The 17,948-nt window shown below is 46.9% G+C and overlaps 1 protein-coding gene and 1 non-coding gene across 3 annotated transcripts in view; both read right to left on the reverse strand.

Moving 5' to 3' along the window:
* The window catches only part of GALNT16 (polypeptide N-acetylgalactosaminyltransferase 16), a 95,531-nt gene that overhangs the window by 61,817 nt on the left and 15,766 nt on the right, over positions 1-17,948 (reverse strand). The gene's annotated exons all lie outside the window — the stretch shown is intronic.
* Positions 732-838, reverse strand: LOC122705964. The gene has a single exon (XR_006344233.1). It is a non-coding gene; the product is annotated as a U6 spliceosomal RNA (small nuclear RNA).

Consider the following 17,948-nt stretch of genomic DNA (forward strand, 5'->3'; position numbering starts at 1 on the left):
ACTATTAATGCCAGGCATTATTTCAAATACTTTACATATGTTTTTCCTGTTAATAAGCCTTACAACTCTCCCCCGGTGATCATTTAAATCATTTTACAAATTAGGAAATTGGGCACAGAGAGGTTAAGTGATTAGCCTGCCCAGTCACACAGCTAACCAGCGGGAGAGCAGGTAACCTGATTTTAAGAATCAAGTGCTTTAACCATCTGACTGCACTACCTCACAATGACACTCCCTAACTCAGGTTCTTATGGGAACTAAATAAAAATAACTAATACAAAGTGCTTGACCTAAATTAAGTGCTCAGTAAATGCTAGCCAGGGAAGAAACCACCATCTAATTGACTCAAATGGCATGGGTTTGTCCAGCTGTATTTTGAAATGTTCAGACAATAAAAAGCCAAGCCTGTTTAAGAAATAGTCTGAAAGGAAAGTGCTAAACCCTACAGAGTAGCCATAAAAAAATCTCTTTTCTACCTGGCTTAGATATTAACGGATGGAGAGAGTAGAGAGAAGCCAGTGCTATTCCTAACTTGTATTTAAGTGCTTGAGTTTCTTGCAAGGCAATGGGACAGTGTGCTGAGGAGTTTGGAGCCCAGTCTTTGGGGCAAAACAGAACCAGTTTAACCTCAGCTCCTCAACAAATTTGGCCATCCAGTGACAAGATATTTAACTTCTATTATGTCTCATCATCCTCATCTGTAAAACAGATTTTATTTATTTATTTATTTTTTAAATATGGAACGCTTCACGAATTTGCGTGTCATCCTTGCACAGGGGCCATGCTAATCTTCTCTGTATCATTCCAATTGTAGTATATGTGCTGCTGAAGCGAGCACTGTAAAACAGATTTAAAAAAAAAAAAAAAAAGGTCCAGCTTGGGGGATGTGAGGATTACATACTGTAACATGTATAAAGTGATCAGCCCAAGTTCATGACACATACTTAGTACTTAATAAATGAAAGTGCTTGTCTTCCATCTAACTTTCTTATTACCTACAGGTATATTTCTCATTATAGATCATTAAGGAAGCATTGCACTTATTGTTTGGTCGCTAATCATGTCTGAGTCTTTGCAACCTCATGGACTGTAGCAAACCAGGCTCCACTCTTCGCTATCTCCCAGGGTTTGCTCAAATTCATGCCACTGAGTTGGTGATGCTATAAAGGAAGATTGACCAAACATCTTGTACTCCTAGCACTGTGATCTGACCCTCTACATTGGGACAAGGCTGCCCAGTGGGCCAGTCCTGTCCTTAACCCACAGGGGAGCTGGGAACTGCAGCCACTGTCCCCAGGAGGCGTCTGCCAGCCTCTCCATAGGGCATGCAAACCAGATGGGTGACAGGAAGCCAACCCCTCTAAAGACCAAAGGAGGAGTGGCTTTAAGTAGGTCTGTGAATTTGGCAGAAGAAAGATTATCATGATTAGGACAGAATAATTCTCCATCTCCCCAGAGAGCAGAGACAGAACAGATGGGTCTAGGCTGGGCCAAGAGGCTGGCCAAGTTAGGCCCAAAGAAGGACTTCCTGTGACCTTAAGACCAGTGAAGGGTGTGGAAGGAGCTCTGCCTTGGAGTCTTCAGGGGACAAGGGACAGCCGAGGGGAAAATACTCTCCCCTGGGCCCTGGAATGGCACCCCCAGTCTCTGCCCTGCCTGCTTTGGTTTCTGTCTTCCCTCCCAGGAGGAGCAGTGGTGGTGGTTTAGTCGCTAATTTGTGTCCAACTCTTGCGACCCCATGGACTGTGGCCCGCCAGTCTCCTCTGTCTGTGGGATTCTCCAGGCAAGAATACTGGAGTGGGTTGCCATTCCCTTCTCCAGGGGATCTTCCCAATCCAGGAATCAAATTCCTGCATTGGCAGCCAGACTCTTTACCACCAAGCCATCAGGGAAGCCCTAACCTCTCTGTAAGCATAATACCTATCCCACAGAGATGCTGGGAGAAGAGAAGGAGATCATGTGTGTAAAATGCTTAGGCCAGTGCTGGGCACAGGGTTACTGCTCCACAAATAGCTCTGTTATTAAGCTGGTGTTGAGGCTGAGACAAAGCCAATCGTGGGTCCCCTTCCCTGTCTTAAAGAGGAAGCTGGCAGGATACCATCTGGGCTCTGCCCGGGAGAGCATCCAAACCTCTTCCCAAGTCTGCAGTGCCTGTGGGGTCCTGCCCACCAAACCCACCACAGTGCCAACTCTGGTCCTTTATGCTTTTATGGCACTTGGACAGTTGGTGAAGCCATTTCACATGCACTGTCTCATCTGATAAGCCTATGTATATTATAATTGCAATTCTACAAATTAAAAATGGAGAGATTCAAGGTGTGGGCAGATTCCACAGCCAGTGAAGGAAGACTGATGCTCAGGCACTGAACTTGTGTTCCATATAATTCTGGGTCTTCCTGGCAGAGGTGAGGGTTTGTCTTGCCCTGGCACGCATTCAATCCCTCTCCTGCCTGAGCTTCAGGGCCCAGTGGTCTGTGAGCTCAGGCCCGGAGGCCAGGGTCAAGGTTCGGGCTTGGTGCATGTCTGTGGGAGGGCTGTTCCCTCTCACTGCCCTGACGAAGAGCAGGAGAGGTGGGGTCAGGCCCTGTCTCACTGGGACCAAGCCAGGGGTCCACACAGCTGGTCTACCTGGGATCGCCCAGTGTAGAGACATGGGAAATGGAGTTGAGTCCTCTCAGGAAATTTGGGGAACAAACCTCAAACATGTCTATGAAAAAAAATTTTTTTGGACAGAATTTTAGGTGATTTTTATTTTCCTATTCCGTCTGTATTTTAAACTATTTACAGTGACTATAATTTTTTTATTGAAGTATATATGATTTATAATGTTGTTAGTTTCTAGTGTATAGCAAAGCGATTCAGTTTTTTATATATATATATTCTTTTTTAGATTCCTTTCTATTACAAGTTATTGCAAGGTGCTGATCTATGTAAATTTTCAAAATATGAAGTCTTATGAAAACAAAAACAAAAACAACAAAGACCAACCCTTCCTTTAACCACTGAAGTTGAGAATTTAAATATGAAAACAGGGTCACTGAGCCCCCATGGGCCTGGAAGTCCCTCTCTCCCTCCCTGTGGGCACAAGCCCCTCCTCTGAGAATCACAGGTGTCCATGCGCCCTGAGAGCTGCAGGGATCTTGGGGGCCCCAAGATCTGCATCTGAAAATCACAGACGCTCCATAGGCCCCAAGAGCTGCGTGGAGCCTTCCTAGCTGAGGCTTGCATCTCTAACACAGTTTAACTGTCGTCAATAAAGGAAGTGGGGGGAATTCCCTGATGGTCCAATGGAAAGGACTCCACACTTCCACTGCAAGGGGCATGGGTTGGACCCCTGGTTGGGGAACTAGGATCCCGCATGCCTAGTTCAGCCTAGTGTAGTCATAAATAAATAATAAAATAAATAATGGAACTGGGATGGAGGGTTTGGGCAATTAATTATTTCCAGATAGGGCTGAAACAGCATTTTCATCCTCCATCCTCATTTCCAAGGGCTGGTCATTTTCTGAGACCATCACCGCTGGGGTTGAAATTCTGTTCCCGGCCCAGAGGGAAAGTGTACAGGGAACTTCCCTCCGCAGGTCTGCCTGAAGGCAGGTGCTCTCGGGAGCCACATTCTTAATGTGAATCTTTCAATCACTCTCCACCGCAGCATCTGGAGGTCAATGAGAGCCTTACTATTTTTAAAATGTTTTCATTTGGTTCTGTCAGTTTAAAATCATCAACAGTGAAACCAGAGGGTAAAGCCCATGTCAATCTCTGGGCTCCTCTGGGGAGGCACCAAGGACAGATGATTCTGGGAGCCCGCCCCTGCAGAGCTGTTCCCAGCGCACGTGGCCTGGGTTCAATTCTCATAGCTTGAGACAATTTTCTCCTCCCCCACCTTCCTGTTTGCCTGCAAGGCCATCCAAGATGTTGGCTTCCTGAAGCAAAAGGTCCTTCTCCTGGGAGTACTGAATCTGGTAAAACTGCCTTTCAGGGACCTTGCCAAGGTCCAGCAGGAAGATGTGGGTCAAAGTGCAAACTTGAGAGTATCTTCAGATATGAGTTCTGAGGGCAAAGATGCACGTGTGGGTATGTAGCAATAGCTAGCACTATGGCACTGTCTCTTGCTTTTAAGAATCTTACACATTACATCACTGACAATGACCAACAGAACATATGTTCATATTAAATTAATTAACAAAAATAGCTCAGAACGATTTCTACATTGGGTACGGAAGACAGCTTTTGTTTTGGGAAGCCCAGCATTCATTTCGCCTTCTGAGGATCACTCTGGTTTCCTTTTAGGGAATGGCCTCTTATCTCTGAAGGCAAACTCGCTGAGAAGGTAAACCATCCAAGGGTCTCCTCCGACCCACCAACATCACTACAGAGGCCAGAGGGGTCCCTCCCTGCAGGCCTCTTTGGAGACATCTCACTTCTTCCCACAAAAGGGCAACCACAGAACTTAAGTGGGCCATCAAGGCCTTTCAAGGGCTTAGGCTGGAGACCAGCATCAGAGAAGTATAAATGGTGGGGGAAAAAAGTGAAAGTGTTAGTTGCATCTGACTCTTTGCAATCCCATGGACTGTAGCCCACCAGGCTCCTCCGTCCATGGAATTCTCCAGGCAAGAATACTGGAGTGGGTTGTCATTTCCTTCTCCAGATAGATCTTCCTGATCCAGGGATTGAGCCCCGGTCCCCTGCATCACAGGTGGATTCTTTACCACCTAAGTCACCAGGGAAGTTGTAGATGGAGAGCCTTCTAGCAAAGTAAAGCCTTCAGAGGTTTTGATCACCTGAAGCAGCTGGCTCCCAGCCTCCCAGGTATCTTCATAGCAGTATATTCACCTACAACTGAGGTCCACCATGCTAACAACCAGAAACTCTAAAATGGAGATCCCATCAAAGTGATGACTTCCACATGGGCTTAGCCACTCAGCTTCTCTAAGGCCTCTAGCACCTCAGCATCCCTCAGGTGCTCCAAAAGAAACATAATTAAGGGCCTTTATCCACTGGCCAAAAAAAAAAAGCCATGTCATCGTCAGACCCAAACATGAGCCTGGACCACATGTACTCTTTCTCTAGATTCTGCCTTTTCCAGATGTTGGGTTGAGTTTTTAAGTTTCTGAGGCTGTGGAGACGAACTATTTTTCCTACCCACAGAGTTCTGGGCTGATGGAAACCTGCTGGAACCTTCTGGTCCTTGAGGATGTACCCTGCCAAAGGCCCATGAATCTCGTCTCCAAGTGATTCCAAGTGGGAAACTAGTGAGGTCTGGGGCCACAATTCTCTAGGCCAGCTAGGTGCTCACTCAGCTCAGGAATAAAGGCAATGCCACTGGCCACTCTGGGCCTTAGGGACGCACTGGTGCTGGGGTTACTGACTGGAGCGCTAGGGTCTCTGGGGCCTGACATGATGGTGTAGGAGCAATTTAGTAGCATCTCCACTAAACTTATCCACCACCAACTGCATCAGAGGGTTGTTTTTTTTTTTTATTCTAGAGGGTTCTTGACAGCCGACTGTCAACCCATTCAGACTGCCTTCTGGTTCACCCTAATGCAGAACAACTGCCCTGTGGCTTTGAGAAAAGGCAGCGTGGTAAAGGCAGCATGGTGTAGTGTGAAGAGTTGTGGCCAGGAGGTTGGAAGCCTTCATCCCAGCCCTCGTCTGCACAAACAAGCTGTGTGGCTTTAATCAGGGGAACCCTCTGCAGCCTTCACTTCTTCCCTGTAAATCAGGCCATGAAGTGCCCCTCGAGGTCCTTTACTCAGATCTGACTGGCCGTTCTTCTAGGTGTGGCTTGAAAGCAGGTGTGGGGACCCAAATAAGGCAGTAGCACTTTTGCTAGTTTGCTGTGGACGTGCAGGGTCACTGATTCCAAGAAACATTTTGGCTTCTTAGCACCACAGTCTTCTAGGACACAGGAGACTTCAGGAACAATCCAGAGTTCCTGGTGCTATGGAGACTTTTCTGTGAGTCCTCAGAGTTATCTTGGAAGGAGAGCTATGACAAACCTAGATAGTGTATTAAAAAGCAAAGACATCACTTTGACAACAAAGTTCGGTATAGTGAAAGCTATGGTCTTTCCAGTAGTCATGTACAGATGTGAGAGCTGGACCATGAAGAAGGCTGAGTGCCAAGGAATTGATGCTTTCAAACAGTGTGCTGGAGAAGACTCTTGAGAATCCCTTGAATAGCAAGGAGATCAAACCAGTTAATCCTAAAGGAAATCAACCCTGAAAATTCATTGGAAGGACTGATGCTGAAGCTGAAACTCCAATACTTTGGCCACCAGATATGAAAAACTGACTCATTGGAAAAGACCCTGATGCTGGTAAAGACAGAAGGCAGAAGGGAAGAGGGTGACAGAGGATGAGCTGGTTGGATGGCATCACCGATTCAATGGACATGAACTTGGGCAAACTCCCAGAGATGGTGAAGGACAGGGAGGCCTGGCGTGCTACAGTCCACGGGGTCGCAAAGAGTCGGACACAACTTGGTGACTGAACAACAACAACAACCCAGAAGAGGATCAAGGGGAGAATTTTCTACTGGATTTGGACCCTACAATTAGGATTTTCAGTTAGTGCATCTCACTTAGAGTTGCCTCATCTCCAAGCTATAGTTTCGCCTCAGTCTGAACACAAGAGGCAGTGTGATCCAAGAGAAAGAACTGTGGCAGCAGCCAAGGCCAGATCTGTGTTGGCTCTGCCACCCAGGAGAGTGCTGTTTGCCTTCAGACAGGTCACTTCACCTCCCTGAGTTGTTTCCCTCAACAGCAAAATGAAAGAATTGGACTTGACTTTATTCATTTATTTATTATGTATTCCCTATAGCACGAGACACAGGAAAACAAAAACTCCAGGGCTGTAAAAGGGAGGAAGCAGGCCACTTTCCTACTCCTGGTAGGAGAACAGCTGTCACACTATGCTAAATTTCTAGCCGAAACAGAAGGGGAGTACTGTGCACTGCTTCGTTCTCAGTTTGCTTAAAGAAAGCTTACCCATCAGTCAGGAGACACTTCTTTCCTTCACTGAATTCTGCATTTAACCAGTAGACATGTACTGAGCAGCTAGGAGAGGCCTACTGAGCTGGGGCTACAAGAGCAAGCACACCTGAGGGCATTTTACCCTGGGGATTCTCCCAAGTGAAAATACAACAATGATGCTAGTGCTGGTGGTACCAAAGACGCCGAGAGGGGCTCTATAAAAGTGAGGGTGGGATTCTTGTTGTTTAGTCGCTAAGTCGTGTCCGACTCCCCGCAACCGCATGGCTTGTAGCCCGCCAGGCTCCTCTGTCCATGGGATTCTCCAGGCAAGAATACTGGAGTGGGTAGCCATTTCCTGCTCCAGGGGATCTTCTGGACCCAGGGATCAAACCCGAATCTCCTGCACTGGCAGACAGATTCTTTACCACTAAGCCACCAGGTGCAGTTGTAATTCTGCACAAAGATCAACAGCGAGCAAGTCACAAATCCTGGCCAGGTATGCCCCTTCCTGGGGACCTGGCTTGATAAGGGGACTTGATCTCAAAACCAGGAGTGGTGAGCGACTCTCACATCCTGGAGACTCTCAATTATTCATCAGTTCATTTCAGCTTTTGACAAGATTTAGGGGGTGGATAAGAGATGCTCAGCATTCTGTAGCAGCCCCAGGGCACTGGTCTCCTGTGTCTCTGACTGGAGAGAAAAAATCATGCCAGGCAGAGCCTGCCCGCTCACATACCCTTTCTTTTTTTTTTTTATTAAGACTTGCATTTTATTGTAAAATTTTTCAAATGTACTGAGAAGTTGAAGGAATTATATAACACTCAGGGAATTATATAGTGAACACTCAGCTCGATTCTACATTTTGCTATAGTTATTTATGTCTAGCCCTCCATCCATCCTTTCATTTGTCAATCAATCGTCCTTAACTTTTTGATATATTTCAAACAAAGCTGTAGACCTGTTTACTCCACCCTCTCAACACTTCAGCATGCATATTATTAACTAGAGTTCAAAATATGTTTAAGGTTTTGTGTGCAGATGAAAAATGCACAAATCTTAGGCATAACTTAGATAAATTTTGATAAATGCATACACCTGTTCATTCAAATCCCTTACCAAGAAATACAACATCAATACCACTCCAAGAGAGTGCCCTCATCCACCTCATTTTTAAGAGACCCATTGCCCAGCTCATCCCCGTAGCCCCTGCTGCCCTAACATATGTAACCTGTGCCCCATGACTCTGGGTGCTTTGCCACAGTCCAGGGTGGGCACTGAGCCCAAGGCAGCCCATCTAAGTACTAGCTAGTGACCTTTGACCTCCGTGGTCAGGCTCAGGGGGATGAACTGGGTTAATCTGAGGCTCTCACGGAAGGTAGTAAGGTAGAAGATAAATGGGCTCTTGGGCTGGACAACTAGTGTTTGTCAGGTGGGGTAAAACTGAAGCTTTGTTTTCCCCCAGACACCCCAAGGACAAACTGGGGTTCTGCTAAAGAGAAGAGATAAGATGACCACTTCTGAGGTCAAGGAAAACTTCCCCGTCAGCACATGTGCAGGAAGGCTCTTTGGAGATCAAAAAGGGAGGGGGCACCACCCCATAATAAGTGTGGACATACCCCCACAGCCCCAGGGGTGGGATCCATCTTAGTAAAAATTTGCACGCATGTATTGGGGAGGGTCAGGTGTAAAAAAAGAAACACGGTAATTGGTCCAAGGTCACCGAAGATAGGAAGGTCTGTCCTACGTAAGTGATTTAAATCACCTCTTCAGACACAGATGTACAGAACAGACTTTGGGACTCAGTGGGAGAAGGCGAGGGTGGGATGTTCTGAGAGAACAGCATTGAAACAAGTACACTATCAAGGGTGAAACAGATCACCAGCCCAGGTTGGTTGCATGAGACAAGTGCTCAGGGCTGGTGCACTGGGAAGACCCAGAGGGATGGGATGGGGAGGGAGGCGGGAGGGGGGATCGGGATGGGGAACACATGTAAATCCATGGCTGATTCATGTCAATGTATGGCAAAAATCACTACAATATTGTAAAGTAATTAGCCTCCGACTAATAAAAATAAATGAAAAAATACATAAATGAATCAATCACCTCTTCACTGCAGTCCCCCTCGTTAGAGAGGACGCCCATACCCTTCTCTCCCAGTGTGTACTTCTGCTTTCTCTTTTAAATAAGCGAACTGCTTCTCTATGTGCTCTCCCACTTGTCCTACTGTGTCTCTGATAACAAACTTTGTACCTGTTTTTCTAGTTTTTGCCTCCTTGAAACATCTTGCTTTCAGACAGGGGCAAGAGTCAGGGCCATTTTGCTTCTAGTCTCTGGTGGCTCAGTCGGTAAACAGCCTGGTGGGCTATAGTCCATGAGGTCACAAAGAGTCGGGAACAACTGTGTGACTAACACTTTCACTTTCACGTCTAGCCCCTAGTGGACTAGTAGCTAGGATTCCTGGCTTTCATCCAGGCTGTGTGTGTGCGCTAAGTCACTTCAGTTGTGTCTGACTCCTTGTGATCCCATGGACTGTAGCCCACCAGGCTCCTCTGTCCATGGAATTCTCTAGGCAGGAATACTGGAGTAGGTTGCCATACCCTTTTCCAGGGGATCTTCCCAACTTAAGGATCAAACCCCTCTCTCTTATGTCTCCTGCACTGGAGGTGGGTTCTTTACCACTAGGGCCACCTCGGAAGCCCTCTCATCCAGGCGACCCAGGTCCTGGACAGGGAACTAAGATCCTGCTCCAAGCCACCACTCACTGCTGTCTCTGAGATCAGCGGAACACTGAGAGGCCACACTGGTTGGGCAAAGACACTGAACTGCAGGCCACAGGGCAGATTTGAGGTGAGGTTAGCAGGATCCTGGGCCACATGCCCGTAAAAGTACGGAGAAGCCAGGGCTAGTAAGGAACACAAGTGTGTATCCAGCAGAACAAGCCTCAGTGTGAGGACAACATGGTCCCTGAGGGAGGATGAGAGAGGGCCTAGCTCCCTTCAGTTGCAGCTGCAATTCCAGGTGTCCAGGGTCTGTGGAAACTTGGGGGCCTCTCCTCCACGCAACTACAACAGCCCCCCAGGAATGGAAATGCAGACAATGGTATGTCAGACAGTTAGGAAAATGAAAGGATCTTTCTTACATGAGATCCTGCTTCGGTGTGGGATGGGCTGTAGGCATGACCTAAATGTCCCTGGAAAATGATGACAATAGTAAATGACACCTGCACAATATGTGATAACAGAGCCGAGCCCATACTACACGTTCTAATGCATCATCTCACCTGATCCCCACAACCGTCTTCTCCTATGTGAGGAAGGCACTTGGCTTTCACTGTCCCCATTTTGCAGTAGAGGAAACAGCCGCAAGACAGAGATGTAATCTGCCCAAGGTCACGGTCAGCCAAGGAACCTGAACTGTGGTACAGAGCAGGGGTCCTGGCGTGTGCTCACGTGCCTGCTCAGAGGAGGCCCCTTCATTGTGTGCAAGGCTGGGTGGCAAGTTTTCTGCCCTGGAGCATTTGTCACGAGTGCACAGGCGTGTAAAGAGCCTCCCTGCTCTAGCTCGCAACCATCACCTCCTCAGAACATGCCAGACAGGGCGAATCACCTGAGGGGCAGCCCGGGAGCTGCCCAGGGTTTGGGGTTCCTTAGGTATACACATCTGTGTGCCAGCATTCATCCAACCCTGCTCCCCGACCGCTGCGGTCCTCTGTCCTTGCGGACAGTGACAACCTGGGGGGCTCTTGAGGCTGGAAGGGGGCAGGATGGCCCACCACCAGCGTCAAGGAACTGACTCTGTGCTCCCTGTGGTTAAGAGGGGGCAGCCCTTCCTAGAGGAGCTGCAGCAGGGTCGGGTAGGAGAAGAAAGAGATGCGGGTCTCCACAGCCCCTGCCAGCCCTGGGAAGTCAGGATGATTCTAGCCCCGGGAAAGGGTCAGATAGATATTCAGCAGGGCAGGTGTGAGCACCCCAAGGCAGGAATCTATTTTTCCAAACAGGACGGGGCACGGCTGAGCTGAATCATTCTTCTTAGGTCTATGCTCCCGTGGCGTCTATCTACGCCTCTGCCAACATCTATTCTCCCGCCTGACTGGAAGCACCTTGAGGACAGGGGTCAGGATACTGGTTCACCTTTGATTCCTTGGTACCCTGCTCAGTTCTTGATGCATTGTGGGCGCTCAGTGAACATGCAGTACGTGAGTGAAGACACAACACAGTGAAGTGGAGAAAACAGGGGGATAATAATGATAACAAACTTAACATAGCACTTACTAAGTGCCAGGCACCATTCTAAGAGCACTACTTATAGTAAACAGTCAGATCTTCATGACTAGCCTGTAACACAGGGACTGAGGCACGACAGGTTAAGTAACCTGCCCCAGATCACACAGCTAATAAGCAGTGAAGCTAGATTTAAGGGCTTCCCTGACAGCTCAGCTGGTAAAGAATTCGCCTGCAATTCTTTATCAGGAGACATCAGCTCAATTTCTGGGTCTGGAAGCTCCCCTGGAGAAGGGATAGGCTACCCACTCCAGTATTCATGGGCTTACCTGGTGGCTCAGACAGAAGAGAATCCGCCTGCAATGTGGGAGACCTGGGTTGGATCCCTGGGTTGGAAAGATCCCCTGAGGAAGGCATGGCAACCCACTCCCGTATTCTTGCCTGGAGAATCCCATGGACAGAGGAGCCTGGCGCGCTACAGTCCAGGGTGTCGCAAAGAGTCAGACACAACTAAACAACCAAGTACAGCACAGCACAGCTAGATTTGAATCCAATGCAGTTAACAGGGTTCATGGTCTTAACTCCTTTGATGACCATCACCATCTGTCCTATCCTGGAAAAGCTTCCTGGAGTATTATACCAAGCTTCTTACTGCCTGAGTCCAAGAATCAGGACCTTTAAGAGGCCCAGTGTGAATCACCCAGACACATCAATGTCCTGGCAACCAAGACACAGGTGATACAGCCCATGAAGGGCCGAGTTGTGAGCAAAGAAACAGCAGCCTTACCAATAATGGTCAGCTTCCCGCTGATTCAGTCAATGTTTACTGGTAGGTTCCAGGCACTCTCCTGCACGAAGACACAGACATGCTCTTTGCTCTCAAGGATCTCAAGTGAATGACATTAGTGATCCATCATTTGTGATGTGCCTGCTCTTTGCCACATGTGTATAGTATGGCTCCAGAGAAGACAATGCACCCCACTCCAGTATTCTTGCGTGGAAAATCCCATGGACAGAGGAGCCTGGTGGGCTGCAGTCCATGGGGTCACTGAAGATCGGACACAACTGAGCGACTTCACTTTCACTTTCATGCATTGGAGAAGGAAATGGCAACCCACTCCACTGTTCTTGCCTGGAGAATCCCAGGGATGGGGGAGCCTGGTGGGCTGCTGTCTTTGGGGTCGCACAGAGTCGGACATGACTGAAGTGACTTAGCAGCGGCAGCAGCATAGTATAGCTCTTTTTAAACATTTTTAAAAATTTATTTATTCTTGGTTGTGCTTATTTATTCTTCATTGCTTTGCTCGGGCTTTCTCTAGTTGTGGCCAGCGGGGGCTACTCTCTGTTGCAGTGCATGGGCTTCTCATTGCGGTGGCTTCTCTTGTTGTAGAGCACCAGCTCTAGGGTGCGCAGGCTCAGTAGTCACGGCGCACAAACTTAATTGCTCTGTGGTATGTGCAATCTTCTTGGACCAGGGATTGAACCTGTGTCCCCTGCACTGGTAGGCAGATTCTTTTTTTTTTTTTTGGTAGGCAGATTCTTATCCACTGCGCCACCTGGGAAGTCTGCTGCATCTCTTTTAGTGTAACCCTCCTGACTGATTATGCCACTGGACAGATGAAGAAACAGAGACTTAGAGAGCTTAGAGAGGTCCAGTCACCTTCCCCATGGTAACCACACATATTTACAGGTAGCCACGAAGCAGGCCATACTCTGGTGGTACAAAAGGGGGCTCTCAGGTAAAGGGGGTGAGCTGGAGAGCAGGAAAGAACACATAAACAAGACCATTTCCAGGACTGATAAATGTGCTGAAGGCAATAATGCAAGGTAAAAAACCCTGGAGAGAGGAGCTGTCTTGGTCAGCTCTGGGGTGGGGATGTGGGCTCCAGGCCGAGAGACCACCTGTGCAGGGGACCTGGAGCAGGACAACTTGATGTGCCGATGTAAAGACAGGAGGGCAGCGTGGCTGCCGCACAGTGAACAGAGTAACAGTAACAATAAGATATCAATAAAGTGGATGATTCAGCCCTGGGCATGGCCGACTGCAGGCCCGGGGGGTGCTCCAACACACAGCGTGTCCAAGCAGATGGTATACAAAGGAACAATGCAAGGAATCACTTTTAGAGGACAAGGGTGGTCCCAGGTTCCAGGCCCCTGTGGAGGGTACTGACCTCACTATGGAGCTTGAATTGTCTGCACGTGAAGTAAAACTCAGCTAGCAAGTGCAAACATCATCTTTGTCAATTCTGCCATCTCTCTGAGGTCCTTTGGGGCAAATCCCCACCACGTAACTTATAGAAAATTAATAGTCCTAACACCTGGTCTTTGACACGCTGTGTGTGCAAGTGCTCACCAGGCCAGCAGGAAGCGATTTCAAAAGGAATATCATTTCTCTAATAACTATCTTGGTGTCTTGGGGTTCAGATGGGCCCTGGGGACAGACTCAGCTGCAACAGCTGTATGCTGGGACAGAAGACTGGAATGATGGGGGGCTGAGTTGTCGGCTCCCTAGGACTGTGAAAAATCAAGTCTCAGAAATGCCACAGGCCTGCATCCTGGGAGAAGAGAGGGATATCAGTGTCTTGAGCAGCCAGGGTGCCCCAGGTCACACAAGCATGTGGAGCCCAGAAGGATGGAGAGCTAAGCTGGTGTGAAGACCATACATCCCTGTTTGCAACAGAGCTTTTCGCACCACCAGAGCTCACAGAGCCCTGCAAAGTGGGGAGGGAAGACCAGCAAGGAACTGGGGTCCAACAGCTTTGGAATCATGCCTCTTTTCCTCCCTCTTACTCTAGGGATTTAAGTGGGGGCTTCAAATGAGACGTCCCAAACCTAACAAGTCTGGAGCTAAAAGGACTTCCCTCTCCTGTATGAGTCCGCCGTGAGCAGCCTAGATCCCAGCCTCCCAGCATCCCAAAGGATTGGCTGGAACAGCAAACAGGTCACTCACTCTCTGAACTTAGCTTCTTCATCTGTCAAATGGAGACACTAACAGTCCCTAGCTCACAGAGTCAAGTCAGAGAACATGAGTCAAGTTCTTTACCCTGGGCCCAGCACCCAGGAGGCCCTGTAGGTTTAGAGTGCTCACCATAAGCAGGTGCAATGGAGGTATGGTACAAATGCTAACCCAGTCTGCCCACGCACTCAGGATCAGCTAAGAAGAAGCAATCTCTAGCTAGGCTGGATTGATGACACAGTGGCAGGTGCCCGGGCACTCGTGGGCATGGGACAAAGGCTCTGAGTTTTTATTAGTCATAAGCAGTCCAAGCTGATTTCTACATTTGCAGACAATTCAAGTTGCATAGTGAGGTCAGTACCCTTCACAGGGGCTTCCCTTGTGGCTCTCAGTTGGTAAAGAATCCACCTACAATGCAGGAGACCTGGGTTGGAAAGATCCCCTGGAGAAGGGAAAGGCTACCCACACCAGTATTCTGGCCTGAGAATTCCATGGACTGTATAGTCCATGGGGTTGCAAAGAGCTGGACACAACTGAGCGACTTTCACTTTCAGCCCAAGCTGATGTTTTTCTCCTGAACTTCAGTGATGGAAGCTGGACCTGCCAGCCCCTTTTTTCCTAAGAGTCACAACTATCATTGGCAACTTTGCAATTAATTGGTGCACAGGGTTGGGGCTCTCCATAAAGGCCATATCCTCCGTGTCCTCCGCTTCTGCCCCAAAGGGAGGGAAGGGGGAAGGAAGGTTGAGACTCCTCCCAGGATGGAGAGCCAGGCCTCTCAGGGAGCAGGAATAGCCTGAAAATAAAGAGCTTTTGGCCTCTGGGTTTGAATTTGCTCTGACCTCACCCTCTCACCACCTCCAGTTGTGGAGTCTGGGGCAAGTCACTCAACCTCTGTGAGTCTCATTCAATCAAGGAGCTTCTCTAGAGGTAGGCAATCTACAGGGTGCCTCAGCTCTCTTACCTGGGAAAAATAGTAAGAATAGAACAGGATGGCAGTTCTTCAAAATATTAAACATAGAATTACCATATGATCCAGCAATTCCATTTCTGGGTATGTACATGGAAGAACTGAGGGCAAGCTCTTGAAGAGATATTTGCACACCCACATTCACAGCTGCATCTCCATATTCACCATTGCCCAAAGCTGGGAACAACTCAAGCGTCCATCAGTAAATGAATGGATAAGCAAAATGTGGTATATGCATATAATAGAAAATATTTAGCCTCAAAAATAAAGGAAATCCTGACGTATGCTATAAAATGGAGGAACCTTGAGGAAACTATTTAAAGTGAAATAAGCCAGTGACAGAAAAACAGACTGTATGATTCCACCTGTGAAGAGGTATCTAGAATAGGCACATTCATTGACACAGAAAGTAGAATGGTGGTTTTCCAGGGCTGGAGTAGGAATGGAGATTTAGTACTTAATGGTGTTGAGTTTAGGATGATGAAAAGGTTCTGGAGATGGATGGGAGCGACAGTTGCACAATAATATGAATGTACTTAATGCCACTGGGTACATTTTTAAACGGTTTATATGGTGAAGTTTATGTTATGTGTATTTTACTACAATTAAACATAAGAAAATAAGAAGTAAAAAAAAAAAGAAAGAAAAGAAGAAGTCAATATTAAGCATCAATATTGCCATTATTTGTTACCTAGGGAAGGCGGCACCCCCGGAAGCAGCAGCGGGTCATTCCAGGCTGGGCGCTCCTGTAGTCAGTGTGGCTTGGGGACAGAATCAATATTTGGCTCAGGGCGGAATCCCAGGGTCTGCCCCTACCCATCCAGTCTCACTCTTGACCTACCCCTCCGCATTCCAGGCTAAAACCTTAGAAAATGACAGAAATGCTGTGCCTTTGCTCAGGCCACACCTCCTGTCTAACGTCCCCTTTCTCTCCATGTCCAGCCAAGCTATGCTCATCTTTCAAGTCTCAGCCACCAGAAGCCCTCAATAGACATTTCCCCACAAAAGACACACAGATGGCCAATAGGCACAGGAAAAGATGCTCAGCATCGCTAATTATTAGAGAGATGCAAATCAAAACTACGACAAGGTATCACCTCACACCAGTGAGAATGGCCATCATTAAAAAGTCTACAAATAACAAATGCTGGAAAGGGTGTAGAGAAAAGGGAACCCTTCTACATTCTTGGTGAGAATGTAAACCAGTGCAGCCACTATGGAAAACAGTATGGAGCTTCCTCAAAAAAATCCAAAATAGGACTACCATATGACCCAGCAATCCGGAACATACATCTGGCCAAAACTATAATTCAAATAGATACATGCACCCCTATGTTCATAGCAGCACTATTCACAAGAGCCAAGACATGTAAACAACCTAAAGGTCCACTGACAGATGAATGGATAAAGATGTGGTGTATGTATACAATGAAGTACTCAGCCATAAAAAGAGTGAAATCACATCATTTGCAGCAACATGGATAGACCTATTAACACCCTAAGTGAAGTAAGTCAGAAAGAAAAAGACAAATACCACATGATATCACTTAGATGTGAACTCTAAAATGTGACACAAATGAATCTCTACACGAAACAGAAAAAGACTCACAGACTTGTGGTTATCAAGGGTGGAGGGGAGTGGAGGAGGGATGGACTGGGAGTTTGGGATTAGCAGGCACAAACTATTACATATAGAATGGTATTACATATAGGATGGATAAACAACAAGGTCCTACTGTATAGCATAGAGATCTTTTTTCAACATCTTGTGATAAATCATAATGGAAAATAATTTTTAAAAGAATGTATATATTTGTAAAAAAATTTTTTTAATTGAAATTGTCTTGCGAAAAGAATGAAGTCTTAGCCACATCATCATGCCCTCAGTAAGGGCTGCAGAGACTTTGCTCTGCTTGGTGCATGTCCTGTGATGGCACCCACAGCCTTCCCCACCCTCACCGTCTCCCTTCCAGGCCCAAGCGGGGCTCACTCCCTGTTGCACCCTAAATTCTAGCTTTCTGAATGGAATTGGACATAACATCTACTGAGCTCACTTGCCATGAATGTTGTTTTGAGAGGTTTATATGCAGTCACTCATAACAACTCAAAAAGGCAAACACTACTGTTATCCAGGGCTGGGATTAGGGTGAGGGAAGTGAGGCACTCAGCTCAGGTGGAAAAATGTAAAAGGGCACCAAAAAAAAAAACAAACTTAGGTATCAACATAGATAATATTTTACTGAAATATTTTCTTAATTCAAATATCAAAATTTTAAAGATAGGATGCAGCTTTGCACTTACAACACTCACCGCCCCCTAATCCCAGCCCTATCTGATTATGTCTTTATTTTCCTATATTTTATTCAACAACTCCATTTCTAGGTCTTTATCTAAGGAATTCATCAAGGCTATGTGTAAAGAGTTACCTACAAGGATATTATTCATTGTCATGCTGTTTATGAAAATAAAAAACAGGAGAACATTTGGTTGAACCATATGAAACTGCCAACATTTGATTATTTTGGACCTAAGAAAAACAATTTCATATTGTTCAATCTAATCTAAGTATCTACCATCTATGAACTGTGATTATATAATCTATGGACCATTCACCCTCTGGAATTTCTAGGCAGCCATTAAAAATATTTGGAAGAAGACAATGACATAGAAAGGTGACAGAGAAAGATAAAGTGTTATATGAAAAGAACCAGGTACAAAACAGGATAAAGATGTTTGATTTCGCTAAGAAAAAGCCACCAAAAAAGATCTGAATTGATTGTTCACCAAAATGTTGCTGGTGGTAAGCCTGAACAGTGGGTTTGGGGTGAT

The sequence above is a fragment of the Cervus elaphus genome, chromosome 12, assembly GCF_910594005.1.
Source record: "Cervus elaphus chromosome 12, mCerEla1.1, whole genome shotgun sequence".
NCBI classification, from domain to species: Eukaryota; Metazoa; Chordata; class Mammalia; order Artiodactyla; family Cervidae; genus Cervus; species Cervus elaphus.